The sequence below is a fragment of the Narcine bancroftii genome, chromosome 14, assembly GCF_036971445.1.
Source record: "Narcine bancroftii isolate sNarBan1 chromosome 14, sNarBan1.hap1, whole genome shotgun sequence".
NCBI classification, from domain to species: Eukaryota; Metazoa; Chordata; class Chondrichthyes; order Torpediniformes; family Narcinidae; genus Narcine; species Narcine bancroftii.
The window spans coordinates 63,332,792-63,347,268 of record NC_091482.1 but is presented as its reverse complement, the minus strand read 5'-3'; the positions used below and the strand labels follow the sequence as shown (position 1 = coordinate 63,347,268).

Sequence of the window (14,477 nt, the reverse complement as noted above, 5' to 3'; positions counted from 1 at the left end):
AGGATTTCAGACAGAAACCTTTCATATGGTCGAAAAGCAGGGATGAGATTATGGAGAAAGCTCATTTCCTGCTCTACATTTGGTCTTCAGATTTCAGAAAGAAAATTGTTTTTTTATTCTCTCTCAACATGTTTTTGCGAGATTAAATCGACTTACTCCACAAAGCTCGCGAAAAATAAATAAGAGGAAGATGTTTAAAGGCCAGCAGAATACATCTGCTCAGGCCTTGAAGGCCTTTAATACTCTTGTGTAGATTTATCAGGAAGAGAGTTGCTACTGAGATATTTATGCTCCAATGGAACTAATTATGGATGATCAGATCATTTGGGTAGAAGCCTGGTTTTAACTGCCCCCTCACCAAGAAGGGAACCAAGATGAGGGGAAGGGAGGATTCGGATAAAAAGGATCACTGATGTGTTCTGACCTTACAGTGGTCTCACCAGGAGGTGAAATTAACCTGTTTTATTGACCACGGCAGAGTGCTTTAAGTACACCAATCTCCACCCAATGGCACCATGGGGACTCGCTGATGGGGGAGGAAATGATAGCTTCCTTTCAGAACTGATCACTCAGTTTAGATTTCTCCTTAAGACTGCAAACAAACTGGCCATCTAGTCACCTATGGCATTGGGGTTAATGGCATCCTGCTCTGTTCTCGCTGCTACCATCAAGAAAGGGGAACCACAGGATCCACACCACCAGGTTCAGGAATAGCTGCTACCCCTCCACTATCAGACTCCTCAACAACAAACTCAATCTGAACTCTTACTTGTGCACCTTATTGATTTTTTTTCTCTCTCACTATTGAACAGTCAATTTGTTTACATTTCTTTATTTGTGTACAGTTTTCTTTTTGCACTACCAATAAGTGGTAATTCTGCCTTGCCCGCAGAAAAAGAATCTTCGGCTTGTATGCATACCCTGACAATAAACCTGAAATCTATTTGGCATCCAGTTTACTGCATCACCAAGCCTCAACGAAGAGCTTCTCTAACTGTACTATATAAATGCACGTTCATTAAAATCTTCAGATGGGAGTCTATGGAACCTGGAGAAATGAAAAGGAAAAAGCAAAGATGTATTTAATGTGGAAAACAAAAAAATCACCGAGAAGCTGGAGGGGTTCAGTGGGTCAGGCAGCATCTGAGGAGAGATTCCACAGTTTGGATCAGGACCTTCCTCTGAGACGCGAGAAAGGGTTGTGACCCAAAACACTGACTGCCCACTTCTCTCCACGGATGCTGTCTGATCCCTCCAGCTTCTCGATGTTCACTCACGATTCCAGCATCAACGTTCCTTGCATGTCTCAGCGTTCAATGAAAACGCAAACATTCGAGGAAGGAGGAAACGAAGAGCTCTGTTGACATAGTGACAGGAGGAGGCGGGGGGGGGGGGGGGGGGTTATACACGGAGTGGATGGACTGAATGATGTGATTCTGTGCCACGAACCAGATCCAGGAGATCAGCCATTCCCTTTTGGTTATGAACCTTCCTATGACTTTTGCTGAAGTTTATGGACACCCCCCTCATTATGAAGCAGTCGAGTTTTCTTCAGTACTTCCCTCCTCCTGACAACATAATAAAAATATAAAAAATATTTCTGTAATGCGAACTGAAAAGAAAACAGCCTTTTAATTCAATGTCCTGTCATCCCGCAGGGGGCCGGGGTGGGGTGGGGGGGGGGCATACGGTCCCTATTGTGAACAACTGCTGTTGATTCACTCCTGCAATTGCTTCTTCAGATGACAGTGGCTCAAACTTGGTTCATAACCAGAAACCATTCAGTCTATCAACTTTGTCGCACAATAGTTCCCATGCAAGGCAGAGAACTCCGAAGCTTCAGGCTTCAGGGACTTGGACAGGTTGGGGGGAGTGGGCTGCTGAATGGAAGATGACGTTCAATGTAAGCAAATGTGAGGTTATCCATTTTGGGGGCAATAATAGGAAAGCTGAGTATTATTTAAATGGAGACAAGCTAGGGAGTGGGGAGGAGCAAATGGATCTGGGAGTACTTGTTCACCGGTCACTGAAGGCTAACATGCACGTTCAGAAAGCTGTGAAGAAGGCAAATGGCATGTTGGCTTTCATAAAGAGAGGATTGGAGTATAGGAACAGAGACGCCCTTCTGCAGTTATACAGGGCCCTGGTGAGACCCCACCTGGAGTATTGCGTCCAGTTCTGGTCTCCAATTTTGAGGAAGGACATACTAGCTATAGAGGGTGTACAGCGCAGATTTACAAGGTTAGTTCCAGGGATGGCGGGGTTGACATATGCTGAAAGGCTAGAAAAACTGGACGTATCCGATGGAGTTTAGAAGGATGAGGGGGGACATGATTGAGGTATACAAAATCATCAGGGGGATAGACAGGGTGAAGTCGGATTACTTGCTCCCAATGATGGGGGAGACGAGGACTAGAGGGCATAGTTTAAGAATACAGGGTAGGCCCTTTAGGACGGAGATGAGAAAACATTTTTTTACCCAGAGAAGTGTGAATCTGTGGAATGCTCTGCCACAGAGGGTGGTAGAGGCGGATTCGCTGACTATGTTCAAAAGAGAGTTAGATAAGACTCTTGAGGGTAACGGAGTTAAGGGTTATGGAGATAAGGCTGGAAAGGGGTACTGATGGTAGTGATCAGCCATGATCTAAAATGGCGGTGCTGGCTCGACAGGCCGAAGGGCCTACTCCAGCTCCTATTGTCTATTGTCAGACAGGCAAATGCACAGCTGCAACAAGCTTGGGATGGCAGAACATTAAAGATCACCTGTTAACATTGTTCTTGAATTGGATTGTTTAATGTCACCTGTTCTGAGTGGTATGGAAAGCTTTATTATGTGTGCTATCCAGGCAAGTCAATAAATACTCAAGCACAGCAGGCACTTGGAGCACTCACTTCAGAGACAGACAGGTGGAAAACCTCCTGAAGAAGGGCTTGGGCCTGAAACGGCGACCGTGTTTTATATTTCCATGAATGCCACATGCCCTGCTGAGTTCTCCAGCATTTTTGTACACTGAACCCAATGACTGCTGACGACCAGGCCAGTTAGAAACCTTTTCCACCTGGCTCTTGTCATGGTGGCCATTCACAAGAGCAGGCAAGTGCCCCTAGGGATGGCATGCACATTGTGCCAGTAGCTCTTCTGGGACTGGTGGGTACTTTCTGCACTGATAGTACTTTAACTGTAGTTGTATCTAGTGTTATTCTAACACCGAAAGAAAAGAGAAAGAACAACATACAAAATAGAGACCTAGGATTCAAAAAGTGAAAAAGACCTTATTCAGAGTAAAACTCCCTTGACGCTGCCCCATCACACCATAAGACCATAAAACATCAGAGCAGAAAAAGGCTATTCAGCCCTTCAAGTCTACCCTACCATTCCCAAGGCAGGAACAGCCCAGAAGGAAAGGGGAGGGTGGCTTAATCCATGTTATAGAGCTATTTATGACCTCTGAAATTACTCCATTGTCTTCAAAATGAATGACTTCAGGAGACAGAACTGACCGGATTAATATTGCACAGTCTGTTTGACACAAATGAAATTCTAGGCTTTAGTATCTTCAAATTGCACGTAGATTGGAGTTAATCAGAGGAGATTTTCCCGAGTTCCATTAAACACGATTTGAAAAGCTTATCAGAAGAAGAGTTAATGGCTTTTCGCAGAGAAGACAAGGACTAATGTCGTTTTTGAATGTGGCACACATTGTCTGGTGTAAGTTAAACCGCGAGAATCACTAAGAGGATTGGGCAGATTAGACTGAAACACATCAAGTTACATAAATAGAACGAGAAGTCAACTTGGTTACAAATAAGGAGGAGAGAGTTTCTAAAGTTTTGTAATATTATTTGCACATTAGAACATGGAAGCTTGGCTGGAAGAATATTTGTTTCTAGGACCACAATGCCTACTGGTCATGGGATTGGTGCAAATACCTTGGAATAGCGACCATTCTGTTGGGTCTCCCAAAACGTCTCCAGGGAAATTTATAGAGATCTGCCATCGCCGTCTTCCCTTCGGAAGCGCAGCCAGTTGGGATTGGGGCAGGGAGGAACGTGGACATGTGGGAATGAGGGAGGGGGGAATCAGCAGATCAGAGGGAATCAGAGAGTGAAGGTAGAAGATGACAGGAAATCCCCAGTAGGTTGGGGGAAATGTCTGCAGAATGAGAAATTGTTAGCATTTCAGGCTCAGGGTCCTGTGATAGAGGAAAAACAAATGAACTTTCAGTTGCAAGGATGGTGTGAGAGGGATGGGTAGGACCAAGAAAATCTCTCAGTTAGGGTGAGTGAAAATAGGTTAAACCAGTGGTTTTCAACCTTTTTCTTTCCACTCACATTCCACTTTAAGTAATCGCTATGCCATCAGTGCTCTGTGATTAGTAAGGGATTGCTTAAGGTGGGATGTGGGTGGGAAGGGAAGGCTGAGAATCACTGCTCTAGACCCAATTGTTACTGAAATATTCGGCTTAAGAAAAATTGTCATTGGCCCATTTCCTTTGGAGCTAGGAAACAGTGCACATAACGAGTCAATTAGGTATGATAAAAACAGTGGTTTTCAACCTTTTTCTTTCCACCCACATACCACCTTAAGCAATCCCTTAATAATCACAGAGCCTCGATGGCATAGGGAATACTTAAAGTGAGATGTGAGTGGAAAGAAAAAGGTCGAGAGCCACTGGGTTATCATGATAATGCCGAGTGTGTCAGCCTGGAGGGGTTGTTCAGCAGTGGGTCCCAATGACTTTTATGACCTCAGCAAAACAGCATCAGTACCTAATGTGATGAGAAAACATGGGTAGCACAGTTAATCTCCCAGCTCCAGTCACTCAGGTTCAATCCTGGTCGCTGGTGCTGATTGCGTGGAGTTTGCATGTTCAGCTGTGACTGTGCAGATTTCCTCTAGGTCAGGAGTGGCCAAACATTTTTGATGTGGGCCACGGGCCAAACAATATGAAGCCCGGCAGCTTTCAACCACCATCAGCTCCTTTAATGGGCCTTTTAAAGCCTGCATAGATCCGATGCCAGTCGGACTTGGTCGTGGGACCCTGCGTGGGAGCGCTGAGCCTCCGCTCCCCGGTCTCCATGGCTCTGCACCAGAGGGTGCAGAGCCATTGACCTGGAGGGTCCATAGTTTGACCACCCCTGCTCCAGGCGCTCCAGTTTCATCCCACGTCCCAAAGATGGGAAGGTTGGAGTTCTTAATGGCCACTATAAATTCCCCCTAGCGTGTAGGCAGGGGTGCAGTGCTGCCGGAGCTCACTGGAGCACCGCTCCAACACCTGTTGGGGCCCCTCTGGCACCTCCCTGTCACCGTTTTTGGTGAGCTCCAGCACCTCTGGCACTGTCTCCCGCCCCCCCCCACCCCCACCATCTATAGGTGATGCTAGAATCTGAGAGCAGTGGGTGCAGAGAATAAAATGAGATTCGCGTAGAATTAGTTTCAAAACCTGAGTTTTGATGATCAGTGTAGATGCGATGGGCTTGAAGGGGCCAGCTTCTTTCACTCTATCAACTAAATTAGGTTCGGGCTGATGGCGCAACACACTGTGGTCCCAGAGGTGTTGTACAACAGGGGGACTAGTGGAAATTTACAGCACGGTCGAAGCCGATTTGGCCATTTAAACCTGTGCCGCCCAATTACACCCAAATTAATCTTCAAACCAAGTATGTTTTGGATGGTGGGAGGGAAGCCTCGCAGACACAGGGAGAATGGGCAAACTCCTTAGAGACAGCGCCGGGCTCGAACCTGGGTCGCTGGGTTACACTGTAATAGCTTTAGGCTAACCATGCCACCCAATGGTCCGCATTTCCAAGACTTTCACGGGGACTGATTCCATCCCCCGTGCTCTGACACAGTAATCCTATCATGGTGAGAACATTGACTCATGGCCAGAAGTGTCTGAATTTCCAAGCTGTTGTGATTCAAGCCACGAGCATGGATTACAATGGGTTAAATCATACTGAGGAAACAGCTCTATGCAATTCAATATCGGAGGAACCATATCTATACAGCGCATCCAGCAATTTTACTGAGCGATTGCCAGTGCGGAGAATATATTAAGGTGAGCCTTCACTACAGTAGTGGGAGCAACTGAGGACACAGATGTTGGGTGTAAACAGCTCTTCACAACTGACAAAGTCCACAGTGACCATTGTAACGTACAGCCATTCAAATTTTTTTTCCCAAAAATAAAATGTATTCAAAGACTTTTCACATCCATCGTGGCACATCCACATATTTCCTTCCGTTCAAATGCTCACCTCATCATGGACAACCTGGTGACCAACAAGGATTCAGCCCGAGCAGACTGGCAGCCCTTCTTCCGAGGCAATGTCCCCAGAGAGTGCGCATGTGGTATCTACTGGCCTTCAGAACACCTTCCGGCACTTGAGGGTATTGCAGGGACTGCAGTGCTTCCTGGACAAGACGAGTCGTGTTTTAATCTGAGAATTGTGTAAACATTTTGATGAAGGTTTGGTAAAAATGTAAATAAACCTCTTGTTAAAAGAAAGAACAGCAGTCTGATTGAGTCAAGGTCATTATACAAGCAAACCCAGAACCTTAAGCAAGAGATCCGCTGCCTAGGCGTCAATAAAGCCTCTGGAGTGACACAAGATGACCCTGGAGTGTTTTCTGTCGCTGGAAATCATTCTGTCAGCTTCAACACTACCTTCAATCGATTGTTATCACTCTGTTAGACACAAAGAAACACAGCTTGTGCTTTTTTATGGCCTCCTTCCACCTCTTGGAGTAAAACACGAAAGTCTGTAGACACCGTGATTGAAGCAAAAGCACAACGCTGGAGAAACTCTGCAGGTTAGAGTCCTTTATGTAGCAAAGATACATAATCACCATTTCAGGCTTGAGCCCTTCATCAAGGTATGAGCAAAATGTAGGCAGGTGCCCGAGCAAAAAGTGGGGGGGGGGGGGGGGGTCCCACAGGCAGGATAAGGAAGGGAGGCACATCTGCAAACAGGGGGAGGGGGATGGCTCTGGGAATGGAGAAGGAAGGAGTGGAGAGCTGGAGGAAAGAAGACGGAGGGATGGGGAGTGCGCACAGAAACGCTGCCTTCCTCTCTACTTGCCTCCGCCACCATCTTGTGCCTCCTGGCTTCCAGCTTTGTTTCCAGGCCTCCCTCTCATCCACATCCCTCTGTTTTCTTTCCTCAACCCCTTTCCCTCACCATTCACAGAGCCATCCCCTCCCCCTCTGAGATGCACTTCCAAGGAAACAAGCCTGGCCAGATATTACTTTGCAGAAACACTCACCAAGCTGGTGTGTAAATCATTCTGCGGCTGTGTCACACACCTGCTGGCCTCGTCTATCACACACACACACACACACACACACACACACACACACACACACACACACACACACACACACGCACGTGCACGTGCTGGCGTGTCACACTGTCCTTTGATTTGCATGTTCTAAATGTATTTATCCCAAACAAATGGTTTTATTCAAATAACTCTCGAGGACAAAGGAACATTTACCGGTAATTATCCTCACCCCTTGCCAGTGCACCAGTGACGTCACAAGTTTATCGCAGACAGTCGCAAGTTAAATTTAATTTTTAAAAAAATTTAGACAGCACAGTAACAGGCCATTTCAGCCCACGATTCCATTCCACCCAATTTACACCCAATTAGCCTACACCCCCCAGTACGTTTCAAAAGGTGGGAGGAAACCGGAGCCCCTGGGGAAAACCCTTGCAGACACGGGGAGAAGATACAAACTCCTTACAGACAGCACGGGATTCGAACCCAAGTCCCGATTGCTAGTGCTGTAAAGGCGTTGCGCTAACTGCTACGCCAACCGTGACGCCCTAATTTGCAAATAACTCAAAGTGCAAGTTAGTGACAAGAGTCTGACCTTTGATATTCGCCTCTCTCATTCAATAAATCCAGGGCTTGGATTCACTTCCTGATCACAATTGATTGCAACCATTCTTCAACAGCATGGTATGTTTATAAAGCATCTTCATCACAGCCTTGGAGGTTGTTCAGCGAAGGTTCATGGGACTGATCCCCAGTGGCAGATGAAGCACCTGTACTCTGGAATTTCGAAGAATTACATTCAATCAAGAATATGAGGGAGCTTGGCAAAGTGGATGGCAAGAGCAGATTCCCCTCACGGGAGAATCAAGAACTGGGGGGAGATCATCTCCACACAGGGAGAAAGAATGCAGGGATTTCATCTCTGCGGTAGATTTTGGAATCTTTGGAAGTCTCTACTTCAGAGACCTGTGGAGGCAGAACGTTCAAGACCATGAAAGGGCAGAATTTTGAACCATGAGAAAATCAAGGCTCAAGAGGATCAGGCAGGAAAGTGGAGCCAAAATGAAGATCTCACAAGCCTTAACTTCAATGCAAGGCCTCAATGCAAGCACCAGGAGCCTTTGCTGCATCTTTTGACGTATCCTCCTGCCCCTGTTTCCATGTTCTGTGTTACTTTATTTACCCTCGATATTAAATGGCACTGGGTCCACTCCCCCTCATTTCAATTTTCTAATAGGGTCACTGTTGACCAAAAATTCAACTGGACCAGCTAAATCAATAACATAGCCACAGGACCAGGTGACAGAATCTCACTCAGAGCATCCCAAGGTCTTTCTATCATCTGGAAGATGTACGGAATGTTCTCCCGGGTGAGTGCAACTTCAACGTGGACAAGACAAAGGAGATGATCGTGGACTTCAGGAGGACCAGGAACATCCACTCTCCACTACACATCACTACACATCATCTCTATGTAGTAGAGAGAGTGGAGAGCACCAGGTTCCTTGAGGTCCCGTTTCCTAGTGGCCTATTGTAGACCACAACATCTCCTCACTTGTCAGGAAGACACAACAATGACTGCACTTCCTGAGAAGACTGAAGTGGGCAAGGCTACCATCATGTCAACCTTCTACAGAAAGCTCTATTGAGAGCATCCTGGTCGGCTGCATCTCAGCGTGGTACAGTTGCTGCAGAGAAATGGATCGGAGGTCAATCCACAGGACCATAAAAGTGGCAGAGAGGATCATTGAGTCTCCCTCCCCCCATCATCGTGATCTACTGGATCATTGCCTAAAGAGGGCACGCAAAATCATTGAGGACCCCCTTCCACCCCGCACACAGCATCTTTCAGCTGCTCCCGTCAGGGAAGAGATACAGGAAGATCAGAGCCAGCCCCACCAGGCTGAGGAACAGCTTCCTCCCACGGGCAGTGAGAATGCTCAATGACTGAAAGAACAGATCACACTGACCATCCGAGACTCCCATATTTACAAAACAATATGTATTTATTTATTTGTATATACCTGTATTAATACTTGTCCTGCACATGTATTATTTATCTGTATGTGTGTTGTGCCTGGTTGTGTGTCTGCGTGTTTTGCACCAAGGACCAGAGAACACTGTTTTGTCAGGTAGTACTTGTACAATTTACCCCTCCATAAATCTTCGTCCGCGAAGCCAAGCCAAAGAAGAGAAAAAAGAAGACTTGTACAATCAGATGGCAAAAAACTTAACCTGACAACTCTTGACAGTTCAACACCATCCATTTGTTCGGTACCCTATCCACCACCTGAAAGGTTCAATCCCTCCTCTGGGGTATGCCCTTGCAACAGTGCTCTGCAGTTACTCACCCAGGGCTACTCAAATGGCACACCCCAAATCCACGACCTGCCATGAGAGGTGGGTGCATGGGAGCCATACCTCACTCATACACACATACATGTGCGGGTGCGCGTGCACAAACACAAGCACGCACACACACACACACACACGCACACACACACGCACACACACACACAACCCCAAAAGACCAAACTGCCAGTCAGCGAGTATCCTGCTTCTGAATTATGTTCCCTGCCCTTCAATGTCACAGAGTCTAAATCCTAGAACTCCTTTTCCTACCCTGGACTCTAGGAATGCTTTCACGAGACAGAACACACAATTCAAGAAATCAGCTCAGGAATTCTTTTTTCAGACATCAGTTAGGAATGGGCCACACCCAGATCCTGAAAATGAATTTAAAACGTCCAATGTAAAACAAGTATCCAAACCATTTTGAATACCTATTCAGCACGAGTACAAGCTCACAAAAATATTGATTAGCGGTGGCACCGTTAGTGTAGAGGTTAGTGCAACCCCAGCAGCTGGGACCGTGGTTTGAAACCCGCGCTGTCTGCAAGAAGTTGGTACATTCTCCCCGTGTCTGCATGGGCTTTCGCCAGGGGCTCCAGTCTCCTCCCACTGTCTGAAACATACTGGGGGGATGAGGGGGGGTTATAGGTTAATTGGGTGTCCTGAGCTCGTAGGCCAAAAAGGTCTGTTCTGTGCTTTATGTCTAAAATTTTTAAAATTTTTATAAATTAAATTTAAAATCAATGCTAGAGGAACTCATCAGGTCAAGCTGTATCAGTGGGAGATTTTAAAAAATGGTTAATGTTTTGGGCCGGAACCTTTCAAGACATATACATGGACATAGTCCTTAGTAAAGGGGGATCCATTGTATAGAGATCTACACGGGAAGCTCAGACTTCCTCAGAAGGGAATGTGTCGTTTTTGACTACAGTTGTTATTCCAAACCATCTTAAACAAAACCTTATCTAACCTCAAACAGACATGGATATTAGCCTCAAAATAATCCCTTTGTATTAATATTCAAAGCAAATTTCTGCAGCTTTGTCACATTGGCCACCCTTTTTCCATACGATTTCCATGGAGACCACAGTCAGTAACAGTTCAGCTGGTGGCCGAGCCCAGGGAACAGAGGGAGGGCCAATGACCACAGCCACAGGATCCTCTGAGCTGGGAGCTGTGTTACTTCCTGCATCTGTGGAGACGATTAATTTCAATATTCAAAGAACTTCACCCAAAAGTGGCCGGGAGCAAAGATATGCAAAGAACTGCCTCGCCTGCCTCTGCCAATCTTCAACAATAATATCTTTTCTAAACATACAAAACAATACATAATCAGGATTTATTGCCATGAACATATCATGAAATTCGTTGTTTTGAGATGGCATCACAGAGCAAACTTACATAAACCACCTCACAAAATAAATAAGTAAATGTAGTGCAAGAAAAAGTCAAGGTGAGGCAGAGTCTGTGGTTCTTTGTTCATTCAGGAATCTGATGGCAGAGGGGAAGGAGCTGAGTGCCCGATTTCAGCCTCCTGTACCTTTTTCCCAATGGTAGCAGAGTGAAGAGGGCATGGCCTGGGTGGGGGGGGGGGGTCCTTGAGGATAGCTGCTTCCTTACGAGCCTCCTCTTGTAGCTGTCCTCGATACTGGTGCCTGTGTTGGCCCCGGCCGAGTTAACAACCTTCTGGAGTTTTATTCTTGTCTTGAGCGTTGGCACCTCCGTACCAGTCAGTGATGCAACCCGCCAGCATGCTCTCCACGGTACACCTGTAGAAATTTTCAACAATCTTCTCTGACCTGCCTAATCTCCTCAAATTCTTCACAAAGTATAGCCGCTAGCGGGCTTTCTTCGTGATTGCATCGGCATGGAGGCTCCGGGGCAGATCCTCAGAGATGTAGACACCCAGGAAATTGAAGTTCTTGACCTTCTTCACTGATGACCCCTTGATGAAGACTGATTTCCTCCTGGTCCACAATCATTTCCTTGGTTTTGCTTATGTTGAGTGCATGATTGTAGGCGTGACACGAGCTAATCTATCTCCCTCCTGTACGCTTCCTGGTGTTTTCGGCAAATCTGTAGATCGTGTTGAAATGGGAGTATAGTGAGTCGGGCAGTGAGCTCAGCACGCATCCTTAGGGGTGCGCCTGTGTTGAACACGAGTCGTTGTTTCCAATTCGTACTGACTGTGGACCGGATGAGGAAGGATCCAGTTGAAGAATGGGGTGCAGAGGGCCAGGGTTTGGAGCTTGTTGACCAACACTGAGGGAATGATGGTGTTGAAGGCTGAGCTGTAGTTGATGAAGAGCAGCCGGATGTATGAGTTGCTGTTTTCTGGGTGATCCATTGCTGAGTGGATGTCCAGTGATGCTGTGGAGAGATGGTGACGGTAACCGAATTGCAGTGGTATGTGTTAATTCCTCTTCACAAGAATACTTCACTATTCCAGGCACTTCACAAGAGTACTAAAAAATGAAGTGGAATCCAAACTACCTGGGCAGGTGTGAGGATAGTTGCACAAAGGCAAGGCCAAAGATGTAGACCAGAACATAGAACAGTGCAGTACAAGAACAGGCCCTTTGGTCTAAGTATCTGTGTGATCCTAACCCCCACTGAAACAAATCCATCTAACTGTACACCTGTCTATATCCCTCTGCCAAATTGTGTGCCTGTATAAATGCCTCTTAAACACTCCTATCGTATCTGCTTCTGCCACTTTCCCGAGCACCTAACATTCTCTGTGTAAAAAAAAACACCTGCCTAATGAATCTCCTATAAAATTTGGTGTGTGGTGCGTTTATTACAGCTCCAGTGACCCAGGTTCGAATCCAGTGCTGTACGAAAAGTGTTTTTACGTTTTCCCTGCCACTGCGTAGATTTCCTCCAGATGTTCCCATGTTCCAAAGATGTACAGGGTTATTGGGTTTCTGGTTTATATGGGTGCATTTGGATGACACGGGCTGGAAGGGCCTGTTACCATGATGTATCTCTAAATTAAATTAAAATTAAAAGTGACATTATCCATTTCTGCTTTTTTGACATTTAGAATTTGATATTTCCACCCTGGGAAGAAGAATGAATATCTCGTCCAGTGGTTCTCCACCTTTTTTTCCCTCACTCACATAACACCTTAAGTAATCCCTTTCTAACCACAGAGCACAGGTGCCACAGATTCTCTGGTTAGTAAGGGATTATTTAAAATGGTAAGTAAGTGGGGGGAATAAAGGTGGAGCACCATTGGTCTAGCCTATCCATGCCCTTCATAATTTTATAAACTTTATTCAGATCACCCTTAAGCCTTAAAAAACACCAAAAACAAAACAACCCAAGTTTGTCCTGCCTCTCTCTCCAATACAGGTGAACCTCTTCTGCACCCTCTCCGACACCTCCACACTCTTCCTATATCCAGAACTGCACAGAGGACTTCAAATGTGGTCTAACCCAGTGGTTCTCATCCTTTCCCTTCCACCTATGTAATCCCTTACTAACCACAGAGCACCTATGGCGAGGGGGGGGCAGTGCCAGAGCTCACCAAAAATGGCGACAAGGAGGTGCCAAAGCTGCTCCATGAGGTGCCTGGAGCTGCCCCCTGAGGTTTTGGAGCGGCATTCCGGTGAGCTCTGGCAGCACTGCACCCCTGACCTATGACATCCTAACCTATTGCAAGAAAAAAGGTCGAGGGCCACTGGTTTTATACAACTTCAAAACAACTTGCCAACTTTTATTCTCAGTGGTCCAGGCAACAAAGGCAAGAATGTCAATAAGCCTCATTGTGCTGCCATGGGTGGTGTGGTTAGTGTAGCAGTTAGTGCAATACTATTGCAATGTCAGTGGCCTGGGTTCGAATCTGCCAGTAAGGAGTTTGCACGTTCTCCCCATGACCTATGCTGGTTTTCTGCAGGTCAGTCGTTCTCAACCTTTTTTCTTCCATTTACGTACCACGTTAGGTAATCCCTTACTAACCACAGAGCGCCTATGGCATCCTATGCCGTAGGTCAGGGGTTGTCAAACCTCAGCTCGCGAGCCACAACGTATAATGTGCGGCTCAGGGAAATATGGTGGCTGAGACAGGAATCGTATGAGCCGGTGTTCACAATAGTATTTAGTGGGCATGGCTCACAATCACATGATTATGGCTCTCAAACTCCTGACATTTATCGCACGTGGGTCTTCCGTTAAGCAGGTTTGGCCACCCCTGCCACAGGTGCTCTGCGGTTAGCAAGGGATTATTTAAGGTGGTATGTGAGTGGAATTAAAAAAACCCATTGAGAACCACAGTTCAAGGTGCTTCAGTTTCCTCCCACCTTCCAAAACGTACAGGGGTGATGAGCTAATTAGATGTAATTGGGCGGCACGGATCTCATGGGCTGGAATGGCCTGTTACCGTGAAGTGCCCGTGTTAAACGTGCTGTATGTCCTCACGTCAATGTTGCAAGATGCAACATGGTGTTGGTGAGAGAATGAGACTCTCACACATAAAGGATAAAAGGGAATAGATGAAGGGGAGAGTCTGAAATCCTTACACTGTGTTCGTGATTAGTCAAATGATTGAGACTGATGGCTCCAAACAGTCTTCTCCCAGTATTCCTCCACAGCTTCTAATTTTTATTGATGGGTTGGCATGGCAACTAATATTCTGGTGGCTACATTCCAGGGAAAGCCTATCAATCACTGCTTTCCTCACTGGCTGCCTTAAATAACACTTTGTAAGCTCAGAGCAGGTTGTGAAAGATGCCAAATTGACTAATCTTTATCAAAGTGCAACTGCCGATGCAGTTAAATGTTTTGTAATTAATTAGTACGCAGCAAAAGGCCTTTGCGAAGCAGACGGCTGAGCTTTGTT

General features: G+C 46.2%; 1 long non-coding RNA gene across 1 annotated transcript; it reads right to left on the bottom strand.

The window, feature by feature from the left end:
• Positions 1-846: 846 nt before the first annotated feature.
• On the bottom strand, positions 847-14,225 carry LOC138749177 (uncharacterized). Its single transcript, XR_011348466.1, has 3 exons — positions 14,158-14,225; positions 6,259-6,441; positions 847-1,048 (listed from the first exon to the last, which is right to left on the bottom strand). It is a non-coding gene; the product is annotated as an uncharacterized lncRNA (long non-coding RNA).
• Between the last annotated feature and the right edge of the window lie 252 nt (positions 14,226-14,477).